The following is a 20,837-nucleotide window of genomic DNA, read 5'->3' as shown; positions in this document are numbered from 1 at the left end:
GCGGGGGGGGGAGTTTGCTTGTTCAATGTTTAAGGAGCACTGGGGTTTTTTGGCGGGTATGGGGTGGACAGGCCAGGTTGGAGTGGATGTGGGAGGGCCAGGAAGTGGAGTGGGTCTGAAAACCGCGTGTTAATTTGGAAATGCAGCTTTCAAAACGTTTGACGGTGTGTGTACATATACATATATCATTTTATTTATATGCCACCTTTCCGTAGTTAAAACTATGCTCCAGGCAGCATACAACATGAAATAAAATCACATACAAACATTTTTGTTGTTTAGTCGTGTAGTCGTGTCCGACTCTTTGTGACCCCATTCTCTGTCGTCCCCTTCTCCTTGTGCCCTCCATCTTTCCCAACATCAGGGTCTTTTCCAGGGAGTCTTCTCTTCTCATGAGGTGGCCAAAGTACTGGAGCCTCAGCTTCACGATCTGTCCCTCCAGTGAGCACTCAGGGTTGATTTTCTTAAGAATGGAGAGGTTTTCTCTTTTTGCAGTCCATGGGACTCTCAAGAGTCTCCTCCAGCACCATAATTCAAAAACATCAATTCTTCGGGGATCAGCCTTCTTATGGTCCAGCTCTCACTTCCATACATCGCTACTGGGAAAACCATAGCTTTAACTATACGGACCTTTGTTGGCAAGGTGGTGTCTCTGCTATTTAAGATGCTGTCTAGGTTTGTCATTGCTTTTCTCCCAAGAAGCAGGCATAGCAATAAGCAATAAAAGATCCCTTCATTGCAGGGGTTTGGACCCTCATCAGTCCCTTCCAGCTGGACAGTTTTGTGATTCTATCAAAACATCAAAAAGTACACAAGTAAATTGAAACAATTTCCTCATAAAAATAAATTATAAAATAAAGGTACAAAAATTAATTTCAATAACGGCAGCAGCAACAACATCCAACACCCCCCACCAAATACCCCAGCCCAGTAGCCTCAGCTTTTGTAGCTCAAGTCAGGGCCCAGCTCTCCCAGGCCAGGTGGGAAAAGGCCTGCAAGGCAGGAAATAGTTCTTCTAGGACTTGCAGCCTTAGGTCTCTAAGCATAATAATAATAATAATAATAATAATAATAATAATAATAATAATAATAATAATAATAATTTATTTATACCCCGCCCATCTGGCTGGGTTTCCCCAGCCACTCTGGGCGGCTTCCAAAAGAATATTAAAATACTGTGATACATCAAACATTAAAAGCTTCCCTAAACAGGGCTGCCTTCAGATGCACATTGAGAATGCCTCCAATTAGGGTTGCCATATTTTGAAGAGCAAAAAAGAGGACGCTATGATGGCCATTCAAAGCAAATAGATGCAATCTGTCTCAAATTTTACCTCTGAAAAAGAGGACACATGGTAACCCTAAATATTAGATAATAATTTACATTTCAACTCCATGTAGTCTTGGGAAGAAATGTTGGTTGTCATGCCAGTCTGAGACGTGAGCTCTCCTCCTCAGGCACTGAAATTGGCCAAGAACACTGCTTTGCAGAGCAATTAACATAAAGATCTGGCAGTGGAAAAGATAAGGAAGTGTGTTAAAAATCTATCTGTACAATGAAAGAAGAAAACAAAATGGCTGCCACATTGCTAAAGGCCCAGAATGAAGTCCACAAGCGGGACCTGAAGGCAATCACACTCTCCCATTGTCACTCCCTCAACAACTAATACTCTGAAGCAAATTGCATCTGAAACATGAATTTCTTGAGGTGGTCTTCTTATCTTGAACCACTGTAATCTGGGGAAGGGCTACAGCTCATTAGCATAGCATATGCATAGCATAACATGCTTTACATGCAAGCAGCTGAATCCCTGGCACTTCCAGGGGTGGGAAAGACTCCCATTTGACACCTTGGAGAGCTGCTGCCAATACTGAGCTTGAATAATGATAATAATAATAATATCCCGCCCATCTGACTGGGTTGCCCCAGCCACTCTGGGTGGCTTCTGACAGATATAAAAGCACAAGAAAACATCGACATTAAAAAACTTCTTTATGCAGGGCTGCCTTCAGATGTATTCTAAAAGACAGATAGTGGTTCGTTTCCTTAACATCTGCCAGGAGGATGTTCCACAAGGCAGGAGCCACCACCAAGAAGTCCCTGTACCTGACTTGCTGTAATTTCACTACTTGCAGTGCTAGAACCGCCAGAAGGCGCTCAGAGCTGGACCAATGGTCTGCCTCCATATATAGTAACGTCTTCTGTTCCTGTCACAGAAAAAAGCAGCAGCATTATGTCTATGAAGCCACAAGCATGGACGGTGTTAATGCACTCCTCAACAATGACACAGCTGAATGCATACCATTTCCCGCCTACTACCGTAATAGGGCTATTTTGACCCTCCCAAACTCACAGCACTAGCCTATGCATGCCACTTTGCTCAGAAATAATTCCCATTGAATTCAAGGTTAGTGTAATAGAACTGAAGCTTTAGAGCTGTTCTGTATCGGTGTCCCAACTGTGAGTCACTTGACTGCCAGCTGTGAAAAGTAATCCATGTGGCTAGCATTGTGCACAGTGATTCATGAGGTAGGATCTTGGCTGCAGAACTACATGATACTGTTCATTTGTTAAAGGTACAACATGAGACTCCCCTGTTGCCTGTGCTTTGAGACACTGCACTGTACATGTCTGTTCACTGGGGCTTTCTTCCAGGTGTGTGCCTTAGGCTGCAATTCTGCACGCAGTTACCTGGCAGGAAGTCTCATTATTAGACAGTGCACTGTAATACGGCTACTTTGGGGAGCTGGCTGGAGGCTGCTGATACAGGATACCCAGATAAAAACACTTATTTCAGGATCTAGCAAGCTGTAGAAGCAGTGAACTGCTGATTGTCTTTCTCCATTGACGTACAACTCTTCATACAAAATCAGAGCAGTTCACAGATGCCAGTGTAAACTACACAAAGACTTTGATTTGTGAAGTAATAAAGCACCCTTCAAAACGTTCTTCCTCTTCCTGTGTCAGAACAGCCGGAGCAGCTGAAGACACCCATCATTTTCAAAAAGCATCCACTGTATCTTGTGTCACATTTTTCACGTACTAGTAGTGGTTGTTGAATTATTTAGGTCTTTGGGGATATTAAATTTACCTTTTTTAAAACAAAGCAAAACATTTTTATTTGCAAATTGACTTTTTTTTTTAACCTATCATTTATCCAAGAAGTTTCAAAAGGTGATATATACCAGGAGTTTAAATTGCATAGTGAATAATCCCCACAAACATATAAACACGGAAAAGACATAAATTATTAACAAACATTAAATATGCCCAATTAAATGTCGTCAAATCTTAACAATTGCGCATTTTGTCATGCTCTGTTTACCACATGCTTACAAAGGCTGCAGCACTATCCAATCCAGATGGTCACGTTACAGATGCATTAAAACAGACATGATATTGAAGTCTGCTCATTAGCACATAGTGCTTGCCAAAACCTTAGGTAGAGCACTTGATTATAATAAAAGACCAAGCTGTCCCATCACAGCAATACTGAATACCGCTGTGGCAGTGATGAAAGAAACTTAACTTGCAATACCTAGCTATTTACTGTGGAGTTACAGAAATTTTTAAAAAGAGAGAGAGAGAATGCAACCAATTTTTTAAGAGATTAGTCTGAAGATCATAGTGTTGGAAGTGGCATGAGTGCACCATTTAATAGTACAACCAACAAACATCCACAACAGATGCCCAGCTTCTGTTCGGCAAACAGGGATGACAAATCTGTGGTCCTTTGGATGTTGTCATCATCCCTGACCGTAGTCCCTGCTGGCTAGGGCAGATGTGAGTTGGAGTCCAACAACTTCTGGAGGGCCAGAGATTAGGCAGCCATAATCAAGGTCTTTTTCCTAAAGTTGAACTACAATCTTCCCTTCTGTAATTTAAGCCCAATAAATCAAATCCTGTCCTCTAGGGTAGCAAGAGACAAATCTTTGCCCTATTCTGTGTGACAGCCCATCGTATTTGAAGGATACTATCGCTGCCCCCACCTTCCCAAGTCTTCTCCAGACTAACTACCGTATTTTTCGCTCTATAAGACGCCCCAGACCACAAGACGCACCTAGTTTTTGGAAGAGGAAAACAAGGAAAAAAATATTCTGAATCTCAGAAGCCAGAACAGCAAGAAGGATCGCTGCGCAGTGAAAGCAGCAATCCCTCTTCCTGTTCTGGCTTCTGGGATAGCTGCGCAGCCTGCATTCACTCCATAAGACGCACACACATTTCCCCTTACTTTTTAGGAGGGAAAAAGTGAGTCTTATAGAGCAAAAAATACGGTAGTTTGATTATAAAATTTCTAAACCACTCAATATATTAAAAGTATCTCCAAGTGGTGAACAAAAAACTGAAGCAAAAGCAGACAAACCAAATATTACAAGAATACAGTTACATGTGTATGGGGTGTTAGGGGGGGTTGTCCCTATGGTGGAGGAACATGTCATGCTTTCTCTCCCTACCTGCAAATGAGAAGCAAACGTTACCCGCAACACTTACCAAGTTCCCTTTTCTCTCCCATATAACATGCAGAAACCATTACTGTTTATTTTTAAGTTACTTTTTTACCTGCTCTTCACCGTAATATCACAGGGTAGGTTACAGCAATTTGAAAATAGATGATTAAAATGCGTTAAAATTACAGTCAAAAGAACAGAGTCTGTCCTCCTGTCTTTCTCTCTCTCTCCCTATATTTCCCATGTGTCAAAAGCCAGGGAAAGAGGTGCATCTTCAATAATGAAGGTGCCAGATGTACATTGAAGGGCTGCCAGAAAAAATGCCCTCTCCCAGGCTGCCAGCCCATGAATGTCTGAGGCCCATGAAACTACCAGGAGACCTTGGATTGAACCTAGAACCTTTTGCATGCAAAGCATGTTCTCAGCCACTGAGCTGCAGCCCTTCTCCTAATGCACATTTCTAAGCATACAGTCAACATGTGCCAGAGAGGCAGCAGTCAGCTGCACACATCAGCTGCATGGCCATAAGGAGAAGTGCAAAACTGAAGAGCTGGCGAAATTTCCAGGCCCCAGACAGGAAGGGAAACCCTGCTTCCCAACCATTGCCGCAATCCAGTTTCCAGACATGGCCCTTTGTCGAAGTTCGGTTTTTCAGAGATGACCCTGGTTCCTGGGCCCTTTTTTGCATTCTGCTCCCAAAGCTGTTCTTGTTCTTGTTCTTATTTATTTAATTCATTACCTGCCCTTCCCCCATCAGGCGGGTTACAAGAAGTTAAAATTCAGTGTTAAAAACAGTGTAAAACAAATTGCCGTCACAGGAATGGGGCAGGCACTGAAAACACATGTCTTGAGTTTCAAAAGCCCTGGATAAAGAGGTGGGTCTTCAGCATATAGTGGAAACTATATACAGTGGTACCTCAGGTTAAGAACTTAATTCGTTCTGGAGGTCCGTTCTTAACCTGAAACTGTTCTTAACCTGAGGTACCACTTTAGCTGATGGGGCCTCCCGCTGCCACCGCGCCACCACTGTGCGATTTCTGTTCTCATCCTGAAGCAAAGTTCTTAACCCAAGGTACTATTTCTGGGTTAGTGGAGTTTGTAACCTGAAGTGTCTGTAACCTGAAGCATCTGTAACCCGAGGTACCACTGTACTGAAAATGACAGACTCGCCTCTGTGAGGAGAGAATTCCACAGCCTAGGAGCTGCCACAGAGAATGCCATCTCCAGCACCCTGCCAGCACCCTGAACCTCTGAGGGCAGGAGAACTACTAAGAGGGCTCCCTCTGCTGATCTTAACACCCAAGAGGGCATGTTGGGAAGGATGGGGTATTTCAGTAATGAATGCATAGCATCCCTCCATCATGGCATCACTTCATGTCATCAACTTGAGTTGGGGAGGCAGGAGAGCACATCATCTGGCAATGGTATGTCTTGAGTTTAATTACAACATCCTGTTGGACAGAAGAGGGGAACTTGACATGAGGCTTGTTTTCATCAGCTGCTCCATGTTTTGGGTAACATAGCTTGTCTCTTGGTGACCTGCCTCGCAGGGGTGGTGTGAGAGAAAATATAAAGATGAGAAGATGAGACTAATATATATATATATATATATATATATATATATATATATATATCTATCTATCTATCTGTAAGCATATGAGTACATGGATTGATCCACAATTAGAAGGTCATCAACAGACTCAGCAGATATGTGTATTCAAACTCACTGATTATGATAGGGAAGTCTCTGGCTGATTATCAATGAGGGGTTTTTTTTAATCAAAGTTGACACTGAGCATTCAGGACGCAATGAATTGTGTGCAGGTACCAAGATACAAGTACTAAGCAATTATCAGCTGTGTTTACTGCAAGTTAATTGTACAGCTGCTGAAGGACAAGTTCCAGCTTGCTAATCTATTTTAAAAAGGAGAGAGAGAAAAGAGCTTGAGGAAAAAGAACTGAAGTAGTTCATCTGCATGCAGATTAGATCTAAAACTCACCCACATGTTGTGGAACTCCCATGGACAAAACTGCTTTATGACTAATCTAGTTTCTACTTATCTGCTGAACGGTAGTGACCTGTTAAGTTCGAGGCAAAATGGGTCAGCAGGACTCATCGCAAGTGAGTTAATTATTTGCTGATGTTATTTTAAGTTATTAAAATATTAACCTTGGCACAATTTTTCAGTTTGTTATTTGTTCACATGCTAGCGGATCTCAGTATTACAGTACAGACAAGGCTCCCAAAGCAGCTTACAACAAATCAATATGCAACGATAATTAGCAATGCTAAAAATGATTTGAAGTTCCACTGGTAAAAAGATCAAAGGTCACAGTATTTAAAAGCCAGCAATTACAAAACTTAAAAACCCTTACACTGCAATCCTATACATATCTACTCAGAAGTAGGTCTAAGTCCCTTTGCGTTCAGTGGGACTTAGTTTCAGATAAGTGTACACAGGATTGCAGCCTTAATTCATTAAGCTAAACGTACATCTGGATTCATACTTCCAATAATCCCTCTGAACACAACACTGTTCAAGTCCAGCTAACACAACATTTTAATTCTGGGGGCACTGGTGTCCCATTCTAGGCATTTCTGTGATCGTACCACACATTGGGACTGACCTGTCGAACTTTCACAACATTTTCCAAGACAGCAATGGGCATCTGTTTCCATACAGATAACATTGGACTACAACTCCCATTAGCCCCAGGCAGCATGGCCAGCAGTCAGAGGTGTTGGGAGCCAAAGTCCAAGGTCATCCAGATGATCACAGATCCCCCCATCCCAGTCTTAGGAGGAGAGGCCTTGAGTTCAGTCTCTGTTCCCTAATAAAATAATGTCATCATGGCCTGAGGGTCCACTAAATAATCATTATCCTGGGAATCTCATAAACATTTGCCTTATTATTGTAGTACAGTGGTACCTTGGGTTACATACACTTCAGGTTACATACGCTTCAGGTTACAGACTCCACTAACCTAGAAATAGTGCTTCAGGTTAAGAGCTTTGTTGCAGGATAAGAACAGAAATCATGCTCCAGCGGCGCAGCAGCAGCAAGAGGCCCCATTAGCTAAAGTGGTGCTTCAGGTTAAGAACAGTTTCAGGTTAAGAACGGACCTCTGGAACGAATTAAGTACCTAACCCGAGGTACCACTGTACAGCAGAAAACTCTGAGGGTTCCATGCAGTGCTATTTTTCTAGAAAAAGAGGTGCCAGAACTCACCACAAACACTTCCCTTGTTCACTTATAATGGCAACGGCACCCATCTGAGAAGTGCTGGAACTGAGTTCCGGCAAGTTCCAACTGAAAAATGAAGCATGGACAGCTTCATTTTACTACAGAATGCTGACAACCATCTCTTGACATTTTCATGAATGGCTTCTTGCAAATCTTGGCGTTGCCCACACTCCTTCTAGGTCTCTGTAAACAGCCATCGACTTTGCTAATCTCCGGTGTGGGAAGTTGGAATGGCAGCATTCCAGGTGTTGGGTCTTGGCCCACATTCAGAACTTTGGAGAAGGTGATATCATCGGTTGTTCCACTTGCTGGCACAGAGCCACGGCCCCAAGTGATTCGTTCTCAGCAGCACAGTGCCCAAGACAGTCTGTGAATGGTCTGATTTAATACCAGAATACACCACAACGTAGTTTGCTGATGGGGCCTGGATAATGCATATCTGATTTCTGAATAACATTTTGAAAGGCATTTGTCATCAGGGCTTCCCTTCAGAATGATAAGGTTTTGCCTGGCTTCAGCTTACTCTGCATGCAGGGTGCTCCCATGGCTAGTTTTTGAAGCCGTGTGCCTGTGACATTAGCCACAATCTGTATCAGTCCTGTACAAATACCACGGTTTTATGCATTTTCTGCCTCCCTCAAACCAGCTTAAATCCAGCTAGAAAACCTAAGCTGCATTCACTTTGTGCTTAAGCCTGGTGCATATATTTGAGACAGTCACTGCACATGTGCAGATGTGTGTGCATGCACAGACAAAAGCTTTGTTAATTGGAATTCTAGGGAAGTTGCAGGGGCAGGGAAACAAGAAAGATCATGCACATCGGGCGAGTACATCCCTGCTCCCTCACTGATGTGCACAACACTGTGCAAATGTGGCTTGAAACGCTGCGTTGGAAAACAACCTTGCTGCATTTTAAGCCATTAGTGTGTGCGCACTCAGAGAGCCGAACTACATGTGATGCTAAATGGATCATTAGAAACTAAATTAGGTTTTTAAAATGTAATAATAGGCATTGGAGATGGGGGGAGGAATTTTCATTGGGACCACAAGAGTGGGGAGATTTAACCATTCCATTCTCTGGGAAGAATGGAATGGGAACTGGGAAAGCAAGAATCAAATCTTGTATCTGTGCATGCTGCTGTCCTGATTAACCCCACCTCAACTGGCTTTAAAAAAGCACCACTTAACATAGGACAATTCCAGGCAGTACAGTGGTACCTCAGGTTACATACGCTTCAGGTTACAGACTCCGCTAACCTAGAAATAGTACTTTGGGTTAAGAACTTTGCTTCAGGATGAGAACAGAAATCGTGCTCCGGCGGCGCAGCAGCAGCGGGAGGCCCCATTAGCTAAAGTGGTGCTTCAGGTTAAGGACAGTTTCAGGTTAAGAACGGACCTCTGGAACGAATTAAGTATTTAACCCGAGGTACCACTGTATTTATTGTGGGATCGATGCTGCTCAGACATGCCAGGTTGTTGTCTTTTGCATCAACCAATGCAAATGCCAGAGAGAAAAGAAATGATGTTGTCATCAAAATGACAGCCTGTATCCCCACCCCCTTCAGTCCAGATCTACTCTTTTCAGCAGTGGCATAGTCCGGGTTGCCTGTGCCCAGGGCCACACAGAGGGTGGACGGAGTGGGAGGGATGGAAACGGATGGAGTACACATGCGCATTCAATTGCCTAATGGCGTCCGCATCACCCAGGAGATCGCAGACACAGAGATAAGAAAAGAAGAGTTGTCCTGTTGTCTGGAGAGGCCACTTCCTGTTTCATATGGAAAAGCTGTTTTCATTGGAGCTCAGCGACAGACGCACACAGCTACTTTGAGGCAGCACCAGTGTTGAAATTTTGTGCCCCTAACAATGTTGCACCCGGGGCAACTGCCCTTGTGCCCCCTCATGCTATGCCACTGAAATCCAGAGAGGTTTTTTTTTAATTTTTAAAAAAGCGCCAATGACCCACTTGCAATGCCTGAATGACCCATTTGTAATATTAAGCCTTGTGTGTGGAAGTGCTTATAGTTTCTAATGACACATTTAGCACCTTGTTTATTATTTATAAGGCTTTGTAGTTTCTTGTCACAAGCCTCTCAAGGTGACACAAATAATAGTAAAAATACAGTATGCAACCTTTGAAAGCACGGTGATTTAAAATGACGCACAATACAAGGTAACCAAACCATATAAACCAGTGGTGTCCAAACTTTTTTCAAAGAGGGCCAGATTTGATGAACTGAAGGGCTGTGAGGGCCGACCAAAGGGCTGACCAAAATTGTTAACCTTTTTTTAGGATTGAAGTTGTTGAGGTTTTTTAGGATTTCCCCCCAGGAAATAAACTGCTGCAGAGGCTGGATTAAACCAACTGGTGGGCCGGATTAGGCCCCCGAAATGGATTTTGGACGTGCCTGATATAAGCAGTCCCTACATCCACTAACATAGGTCTAACCATCAGTGTCTTCGGGGCACCAGATAAATGCCTGGGAGAAGAGAAATGCCTTTGCCTGGTGCCAAAAATAGATCAGTGGCAGGCAAGCCTCCCTGCAGAGAGCATTCCATAGAGGGGGCCACTCCTGAAAAGACCAAACTAGACATGATGTCATTGGTATCAAATTAGCCTTGTGTGTTGTGATTGTAGTTGTTGGCTCAAGGTCATGGTGTGGGGAGAGGGTACTTTAACACTTTGATGCTACTGAGGCCCTGATCCACCTGTTGTTGCTTTTTTTAAAGTGATCGTACAAGGCCCAATAACACCATATTGACTTTCCCACTTTATCAAGGCCTTCAGTGCATCTCTGGATTATAACCTAGCAACTTTCCCCTTGCCATTTCATACTTAGATGTGGCTCTCCACACGTCAGCATCTACTGCTTAAGGTTCACTGCTGGCTCTGAACTGCAGCAAACAGAGGAAGCATCTTTTTCAAAAGCAACACTGCTGATTTCTCCTCTCTAGCAGGATTTGTGGGAGAGGAGTGGTGTCAGCATCTAGGAAATAGCTATGCCACGATGCTACAATTATTTGCAATTATTATAAATCACAAAGGCCTCACCCAGCAACTGGGCTTCTGAAAATACTGCATACAGATTTAGTTTGGCATACTTGGAAGAAATTCTAATCTGTTCATCTGGAAAGCTCGATGAACCACAGCCTTGTTTCCACACATCATACATAATATGGGATGCTCGCAAATGGTACACTAGGATTTGTTTGCATCCTGCTTTTCTCCTCCAAAACAGGTTGCTCGGGTGGCTAATGAGGTATAAAACAACAACAAAAATTGAAAACAAATAATTAAAACAATGACCAAGGCTGCTTCCAGATTAGAGCTTAATACTGTAAACTAGTCGTTGAGATAATCTGGCAACAGGCTTCTAAAAACAAGCAAGCAGATTTTAAAGAAAAATCCAGGTTAAAGTTACTTTGACACTTGAAGCAGAAAGTCTCACAAGTGTCCTTCACCTTTCCTTGTGGTAAAAATGCAATAGCAATGCATTAAATAATAATGCATTAAATAACTTTCCAGCCTTTCAAGAAACGCCAAAATGGCCGCTTAGGGCTGCCACTTCACTTCCTAATGGTAGAGCCGGCCTTCAGAGTCTAAAGTGTAGAAGATTGAGAAGAGGAAAGAAGGGACCAGGGCAGAAAGGTCTCCACTTGGCCAGTTGAGCCTCCAGTACTGGGGACAGTGTATCTCTTAATGCCAGGTGCAAGGCTTATTGAAACTGGGGAATGGGCATTGCCTTCATGCCCTGTAGGCTTGTTTCATTTTGTTCAGGTGGCTTCAGAATCAAAGGGTTGCATTCAAGGTAGCACCACGTCGGGGTCCCATCAGTGCAAGGATTACGGCTAGTGCAATGGGACTCTCCCCTCTTTCCCCCCTGCGCACCCCTTAAATCTGTTCTAGGGCTTCCCCTGATACCCCTGGAAGGTACAGAGCATGCAGGGCATTCCACTACATTCGTGGTAATCCTTGTGCTTGGAGGAGGAATTAGTAGAATACTGCCCCAAACCTTTTGGCTATGCTCAGACCGAATATAGTGCAGGGGTGAAGAACCTCAGCCCTGAGGCCTGAATGTCATCCTCCAGGCCCCTCTAACCAGTCCTTGCTCCTGCTCTCTCAGTTGTTTTTGGCTGGCTGGAGTCTTTGAAGAACAGTGATCACATCTCTCGCTTGCCTGAATGGAGAAGTGTTGTTTACAAGTGTGTGGGTGTAGAAACCTCAAGACTTTTGTGTGGGTGCAGCAGAGATTACTGTACAGAGGAAATCGTCACCCTGGTCTGTTTGCCCTTCCCGTCACCAGCATGTGGGCTGTAAGAAGGATCTTCCGCACCCCTGTCCTATAGGGTCACGCAGCTTTGAGTCGCTTCCTTTTTGAAACAAATAGCTTCATTGGAAAATGATGAGGCAACAAGTTGTGATGCCTTCAGTTGCGGCACTTGCTGCTGGAAGTTTAAACGACGGAGTGCACTCTGATCCACAGAGGCTGACTCTAAGTCTCAGCCATCCTGCAGGATAGAAAAATAAATGATACAGAACAGCTGGAAAAGAGCAGTTATCAATATGGGATGTGTCCTTTTCTCACATCCATCCCTTGTTGTCCTTGTCATTTCCTTTCCTCCTCCACCCCATGTTGAAATGTGTATTGTAAGCTGCTCAGGGCAAGAATTGTTATTTGGGGGAAATCAAATGGTAACCGGGGCTCTCACACTTGGAGACACACCTGCCAATTACACCTCATGCATTTCCAAGGAGCCATCAGTGTAACACTGCCGCACCCACAGGAAACACAATTCCTGCCTAAAGACCCAATTAAGACATGCTGCTGCTGCTGCTGCTGCTGCTCCAATAAAGGGATGTTTGATTTGGTAACAGGAGTATAGGAATCTGCCATACACAAGTGATCTAGCTAGCTTAATAGTGTCTACACTATCTGGCAGCTGCTCTCCAGCTTGGACAGGAGTCTTTCTCAGCCCTAAGTGAAGACGACAGGCATTGAACCTGAGACCTTTTGCATGCAAGCTAATGCGCGAAAGGTCACTGACCTGTATCCTCTCCTTTCATTTGCATGGGCAAGTCCAAAATGAAAATAAGCTATTAGCCCAGGCACTCCACTCTCCCCATTATAAGAGGCTTAAGAAGAATCTGCTGGAGCAACCCGGCATCCTATTCTCACAGTGGCCAACCAGAGACTTAGAGGAAGCTTACAAGCTCCCTTATCACAGTTTCCAGCAACTACTATCCAGAAGCATTCGGCCTGACAGTCTAGTCCTCTTTTAAAGTTGGGGACCCTCACATCCTCCTGCAAGAGCAAGTTCCTCAGTTTATGCAATATGTGAAGAAGTATTTTCTATTGTCTGCACTGAACCATCCAACAGTTGGCTTCATGAGATGCCCATGAGTTCTAGCACTATGAGAGAGGGAAGAAAAACCTCTGTCCATTCACTTTCTCCATGTCTCATATAGTTTTACACACTTCTATCATATCAACTCTGACTCGCCTTTTCTCTAAACCAAAAAGCCTGAATTTTGTACCCTATCCTCATAGGGAGCTGCTCCATCCTCTTCATCATTTTGGTTGCCTTTTTAGAAACCTTTCCCAACTCTATCCTTTTTGAGGTTTGGTGTCCTGATCCCCTGGCCTACCTGTCAGCCACTCAAGTGTGCCAAACACAAGTTCAAAAGCCAAGGGTTGATCAGCACCGGCAAAGTCTGAAATCCAAAGGCTGAAGGTCAGGAAATGAGGTTCAGGGCCAATCCAAGTCTGAAGTCAGGATATAGTCCAGCAGAAAGCCCAAAGTACAGTCCCGTGGAGGTCCAGGAGCACCCAAGTCAAGGTGCTGTTGATGCCTGCTGATTTCAGCATCTGGGCTTGAGGAGCCATGTGACCCTCACCTGCTCCCAGCCTACTCCAACTGGGGAATCACTTACCTCCTCCCAGAGCTAGTGAGCCCCACCTGGCTCACTGGTAAGTGTCGACATGCAGAGGGCCGGGAGGCCAGCTGGCTAGCCCCAGCTGGGCCATCTCCTTCCAGCTGTCCCGCTGCGAAGACCCATCGGCCTCTGCTCTGACGTAAATCAGCAACCCAGGCTTCAAAGCCAGGGCACACTATCAGCAGATTGAACTGCACACACAGAATAGGTGTGAGGCTTGTGAAAGCATACTACAACTACAGATTTATTAATCATAAATCAAGACAAAGAAACATGTCCTCTCTCTCTCTCTCTTTGTCTTCTCAGAAAGACTGGGAAAAGCAAAAACTATACACACAGCAAAAGTTCCCAGCAAGCTGTGCTGGAATGTAAACAGACATATGACACGTAACAGTTCCACATGTCTGCTCCTTAAGGTGGAATGGAAATTCTCAACAGTAAGCTGGGCTGTGGGCCCTTGCCTGCCTCTGCCTCTGCCTCTTGGAGCACTCCACCCGCTGTTCCCTGTGCATCAGAGCCTGCATATATCTGGAAACAGGGGCCCCTCTGGCTCTGTGGTTGGGTACTGTTGCTCCGGCTCCTGCGCATCGACCCCCATCCCCTCGTCCTCCTTGGTCCCCCTTTAAGTGCTTCCTACACCAACATCTCCTTCCCCATCCCTTGCTTGCCCTGGTGTGCCCCAGTGCTGTCTACACCCTCCCGGAAGCCCCTTCCTCCTCCCCATACTCCTGCCAGTTCAGGACATGAGGTACAATTTAGTACCATCTGTCAACTTGGCTGCCATCACTGTTCCCCTGACTGTGCTTGTTAACTGGCTCATGAATGAGCTAGAGTGTGAACTCATTTGTGAAAATAGAGGACTCCATTCTCTACATCCCTCCACTGGGAGAATTGTCCATATATTCCTACTGTCCACTTTCTGTTACTTAACCAGTTCCTGATCTACAAGTCGGGTGCTGGGGAGAGGTATTACCGCTGGCGGGGGACAAGTCATGCATGGGGTAGTTTGTCTGCCTTTGGTCCTCATCCTGCACTCAGCTCTCACCTTGTGGCTCCTAGAAGCTGTCAGCATGCAACAGAAGCCACACCCTTGGAAACGGCTTTTAGCTGATGTATCTCAAACCCTTGGTGAGTTACAGATTTCCCCTGCATGCAAAGATAGACTGCTGCGGATTGAACAGACAAGACCAGTAGTGTTAGATTCAACCCAGGATCATGGTTTGTCTTCTCCCAAACAAACCATAAGTGATAAGCCAATAACTAACCTTGATTACAGCTTATTGTTTGGAATGCGACAAACCCCCAAAATGAAACCATTGCTTAGTTTCTTGTAGCCCAGAAGCAGCGGAATAACATAGCAGTTCTGCACCAGCACTCTTGCTCGTTCATGCTGAGTCATAGTTTGGCTTACCATGACATGTGAACCAACGGCTCTCAAGTTTTCAGACAGGAGACATGCCCTGTCCTACCAGGAGATGCCAGGATAGTTGGATGTTCAACAGAACGGTCGCCTGCTTGCGCTCAGATTGTGTTGCTGCTATTTGATTGCTGTATACAGTTTCCTATCTGGTTTCAGGAGGCACTGATTCTGTGACCATACTGCTACTGAGTGTCTCAGGTTCCTGTAACCTGTACACCAGGTTTGTCATTGATGTCTCTCGCAGGCTTTAATATTGCAACGTGGTACAAATGAGTCACGACTCAAAGCCCAGCCTGCTCCATCCTTGGGGCATAAATTATGTACTTGGTTTTGAGGAATTTTGAAGTGAAACAAAGAAGCCCGGTTTCAGAATGCATCGAGCCATTATTGCCACCGTGGCGAAAAACACAGGAACATGGCGTATCATTTGTCTATCTGAACACTGCAAAGGGAAATTTATCTCTTATCTAGAAATATGACACCGATCCCATTCCTTTGCATCTGTTCTTGCTGTTGAGTTTGACAGATCATTTGCCAAGAAGATTGAACATACCAGCTAACAAGTACACACATGAACCTTTTGCAGAGAAAAGGGCTGGATTTCCTTGCCTAGAGGCTCAAACGTATTCAGTTAGGTCAGTTTCCAGGTACAATTATTTCTCTGCCCATTGGGGTTTCATCTTGCCCCAAGGTTAGCAATGACTTACTAAAAAATAGATGAAGACCAAAAATGTAGAATGAGCCAGCCACCACAGATTGTAGTCTCTTCTAAACGTTTCTGCTATAGGTCTGTGCTTAGAGATTGCTTTAGGTCTTTTCTTGAGGAGGTCCATCTTCTCTAGAATCATAGAATTGTAAGGGACCACAAGGGTCATCTAGTCCAACATCTTGCCAGGCAGGAATCTTTTGCCCAATGTGGTGCTCAAACCCACGACCCTGTGATTAAGAGTCTTGTATCTGGTATCTCGGGAGACAATGGAGGAGTGCATCTTTGGGGGTGAAGTCAAACCATTGGAGAGTTATAGAGCCTGCTGTGGCTGTAAAGAATGATATGGAAGAGACACGTTTTGTGGCATCTGGGGAGGATGAAGGCATCCAGTTGTGCTGCTGCAGATGCACCATGGCATTTCTTCTCTCTGTGCTCCTTCCAGCAGTCATTCCTCCTCCTCTGTGGATACACAACCTGATTCACTTTGATTGATTGCTTTGTCAGTGCTTGCCATTTGGTAATCCTTATGCAAATCATATCCAATAACTAATAATCTACCTGATTTTGTATTGCTTTTTATATATTATATTTTCCATTTTCTGTATGCATTCTGTATCTTTCACAATTCTATTTCACATCAGTGTCATTTTCCATATCTATTAAGCTTTGTATATCCTTTATGCTTTTCTATTGTTGTTGTTGTTGTTGTTGTTGTTGTTGTTGTTCTATTGTTGGGACGCGGGTGGCGCTGTGCTCTAAACCACTGAGCCTCTTGGGCTTGCCAGTCGGAAGGTTGGTGGTTCAAATCCCTTTGACGGGGTGAGCTCCCTTTGTTCTGTCTCAGCTCCTGCCAACCTAGCAGTTTGAAAGCACTCTAGTGCAAGTAGATAAATAGGTACCACTGTCGTGGGAAGATAAACGGCGTTTGTGTGCTCTGGCACTTGTCATGGTGTCCCGTTGTGCCAGAAGTGGTTTAGTCATGCTGGCTGCATAACCCGGAAAAGCTCTCTGTGGACAAACACTGGCTCCCTTGGCCTGAAAGCGAGATGAGCGCCACAAACCCCTAGTTGCCTTTGACTGGACTTAACCGTCCAGGGGACCTTTACTTTTTTTTAACCTAAACCACTGCAATATATTTAAACTGTATATATTTTTTATTAAAAATAAATAAATATTAACGGAGTAATTTGTTTCAGTCACATGCAATTGTCTGTGGGTTTTCTTGGAATGTAAGCTTTCCTCCGTTTACCCAGGTTGCTACTGAGCAAAATCTAACTTCGACTGGGATCCAATGGCTGCAAGTGTGTTGGCCTGACTTTGGCTTTGGCATGGCCTGTGCTGACCTTGATTTGGATCACCAACTAACAGCACACAAAGAGACCTGTATGTCAGTTATGCTCAGGGCTAAGCTGGAGGTTATTCCCACTGTGTGAATGCAATTAACATTTGGACTGAATGCAAGTTAGACTGGAACAAAATTAGGGTGCAAACCTATTAAAGTAGCCAGATTCTCTTTGAAGCACTTTTGCATTTATAGATGATGCTGATCAGAAGTACTAAAAGGGAGGGGAAAGGTCACAGAGAGCAGGCTTGCCCGATATGCAATTCTTGTGGCAGGCAAAATGGACAGAGGCAGCTGCAGGAAGGGTACAAGGACAGGCCAGCTTCGCCATCACATGGCAATTACAACGGCCAACCATGGGATTAAGGCGGATGCGCGACTCCATAAATTTAATACGGTTAAATTCAGGAGGTAACATTTTCCGTTCTTCAAAAAGCTGTGACTTGAACTGTGCAAACTGAATTTCCAGTGCTCTTGCACCGATAGCCAGCTGCTGCTTAAATCAAGTTCAGCTTGGTAGTGACTGGCATTAAGCTCGGACAAACCCATCCTTGCAAATTAAATCAGTTTTTCGCACAGGAAATGGTTTGCAGCGGTTGACATACGTAGGGACATATTTTAGGCCTGCATTTGACCTGAACAGAGGTTGTGGGAAGGGCACTCGGTGGCACTGTGGTAAGAAAATGCATTTCCAAACATGATTATCCCCTGTACTGTACTCTGCAATCAAACTGAGTGCCTGTATGTATGTATTTTTATTGTGCTTATAAAAGTTGATGATTTAACTGAATCAGCCTGGAGACTTAACTCTCCTTCCCACCCCAGAACAGCCAAAGTCCCTGCCCAAGAAAGAAAATAAACAATATTTGATTAAATACATGAAAATCAGAAAGTTGAGGTGATTTTAATCTGTTTTAGTATTTTAACTTTTTGTGTTTTAAAGCATAGTTGAGATTTTTCAATTTCACTGTTTTGTCTTTTGTAGCCCCCTTTGAGTGTTGCTGTTTTTTTAACAATCAAGTAGTGTATATTTTATGAAATAAATAAATGATTAATATTTACAGATAAATGTAAATCTATCTAATTTATTGCATTTTTAGTTATCCAATAACCAACATTCTCTGGGAAATGTACAGTATATGATTTTAAAAAACCAATAAAACTGTATGATCCAAAATATAGTGCTAAAAAGCAGTGTTTTAAAGCAATCAATATACATCAGAAATCCTATTTGGGCCCTCTACTTATGTGTTTAACCTACATGTAAGGTGGAAACGATCATGCTAAACTGTGCCTCCATCACCCTCCAAGTCATGGAAGCTCTGAAACTTATTTATTTTTAAAAAACGGCAAATTAAAAAAAACAACCCAATCACAGGAATTTACTGGTTTCCCCCAAAAAGGTGCAATTTCAGTTTCTCCTCTTGGGAAATGCAGCCAGCAGAATGCATGAGGAAATATGCCAGTGATAACAAGCACTCAAAGCAAAATAAATTTAGAATGACAGTTGGCATCCTTCTTCAGAGGTGGAGATATAATGGCACTAACTAGGATCAAGAAGCCATCGTGACATGCCACAAGGAAGTCATTTGGGACTTGGCAGATGCAGCAACGCCAAAACCATGGCATCCTCTGATGGAATAGGTTTCTGACCTGCAGTGTTGAAAAGCCAACGCTCATTCTGACAGGCAAAAGGACTAGAGGGAGGGAGTTGCCTTGGAGTAGCACTGTTACCACAGATTTAGGCCTGCTTTTCGGGGTCTCAGGCAAGAGAGGCCTTTCCCATCACCTGATCCTTTTTCTAACTACAGATACTGGAGATCGAGCCTGGGACTTTCCCCATACAGCCCAAAATGAAGAGTTGGTTCAAACAATGTAGAAATCCAGCAGGACTGGTCCTAACTATTAGGACATGGCTGCCTCGGGCAACTGATTTAAGCCTCATGAAAGGGCAGCAAATTATTATGATCATTTAATGTACGTCTGCTGCCTAGAAGGGGAAAGAACCGTTTGTGGGATGCCCCAGATGTCAAAATATCTTGATCTTGGGTACTGTGACTTGAGGATTGCCATTTGATGCTTTGCCTCAGGCAGCAAAATGGCTGGTGCCAGCCCTGACTATTTTGTCGGCCTCATTACCAGCCACGTACATTAAGTGGCTCAGGACCGCAACACGAGAACGGGCCTTCTCTGCAGTGGCTCCCTGTCTGTGGAATGCTCTCCCCAGGGAAGTTTGACTGGTGCCTTCATTATACACCTACGTCGGGCCAAAACATTCCTTTTTAACCAGGCCTTTGGTTGACTTGATTCAACATCCTATGCCCTTTTAAAATGTTTCTTTCTTTTTTTTTTGAGGGGAGAGTTATTGGGTTGTTGTTTTTATTTTGAATATGGATTTTATAGTTTTATATTTTGATTTTATTCTGTCAACCGCCTTCAGATCTGCGGGTATAGGGCGGAATATAAATTTAATAAATAATAATATTACTACATTGATCTTTTAACTAGAGATGCCAGGGTTTGAACTAGGGTCTTTCTGCATGCAAACCATGTTCTCTACCACTGAACTATGAACTCTCTGTCCAAGGAAAGATCTAGCCCCCTGCATGCGCTGCCTCTCTACTGAGGTTCTCCTCTCCCTCCAATCCAGGGAGGTCTTGATCTCACCAACAGACAATATTTTAGAAGGGGAGCCACCAAGGATTGCGACCGCCCCTACCTGGTGTAACCCTGGCACCGGTTCCATATCTTGATTATGCCAGACTGCGTTCGTCACCTGAGGCCCTTCTTCTTGTCCCACCTCTGAAAGAGATTTGGAAGGTGGCAACACGAGAACGGACCTTTTCAGTGGTAGCTCCCCAATTGTGGCATGCTCTCCTCAGATAAAGGTCCTGGTGCCATCACAAGAACAACTTCTTAGCCAGGAAGACATTCCTGCTCACCCTAGAATTTGGCTTTTAATTGGGGGTCATGATATGGGTATGATATACCCAAGTCCATAATGGTAGGATGGGGCAAGATTTGTTATTTTTATGTTTTTGAAGGATGGGCACATTTAGGCAATGAATGCTCCTTTTAACTTTGTGATATTTTATCTTTGTACAGTGGTACCTCGGGTTACAGACGCTTCAGGTTACAGACGCTTCAGGTTACAGACTCCGCTAACCCAGAAATAGTACCTCGGGTTAAGAACTTTGCTTCAGGATGAGAACAGAAATTGTGCGGCGGCAGCAGTGGGAGGCCCCATTAGCTAAAATGGTACCTCAGGTTAAGAACAGTTTCAGGTTAAGAACAGACCTCCAGAACAAATTAAGTTCTTAACCCGAGGTACCACTGTATCCCATCTGCTTTTATAATTGTAAGCAGCTTTGATATGTTTTTGTAAGTGACAAATAAACGTCATAAGTAATAAGAGACAACACACTGTGTGCTTTGTGCTGTTCAACTACAACTTCCATCTGCCCCGACCACAGGCCAGCCTCTGGTTGAGGCTGATGGGAGTTGGCGCCCAACATCAAGAGGACAACCCTTTGGCGATCTCTGCGCTATAGTTGTGGCAGAATGTTGGGAAACTGGTTTCATTTAGAAAAGCAAGATTGTCATCACAACCGATGGGCTGCCTGCGAGGTCCAAAACACATTGCCCAGAATTGAGGGGATTTTGAACTATGAGAGTCAGGTTACTCAATATTTTCCCTATGAATGTTTCCTCATTTGGGGGGTGGGAATGGCCCTCAT

At 44.1% G+C, this 20,837-nt stretch overlaps 1 long non-coding RNA gene across 1 annotated transcript; it reads right to left on the bottom strand.

The window, feature by feature from the left end:
* Window positions 1-346: 346 nt before the first annotated feature.
* On the bottom strand, window positions 347-15,072 carry LOC310760114. The gene is made up of 4 exons (XR_014546785.1): window positions 15,041-15,072; window positions 2,108-2,208; window positions 1,385-1,509; window positions 347-789 (listed from the first exon to the last, which is right to left on the bottom strand). It is a non-coding gene; the product is annotated as an uncharacterized lncRNA (long non-coding RNA).
* Window positions 15,073-20,837: the final 5,765 nt, after the last annotated feature.

The sequence above is a fragment of the Podarcis filfolensis genome (assembly GCF_964270895.1).
Source record: "Podarcis filfolensis genome assembly, chromosome: 3".
Lineage (NCBI taxonomy): Eukaryota > Metazoa > Chordata > Lepidosauria > Squamata > Lacertidae > Podarcis > Podarcis filfolensis.
Note: the sequence above shows the minus strand (reverse complement) of the source record. Positions and strands in the feature narration are given on the sequence as shown.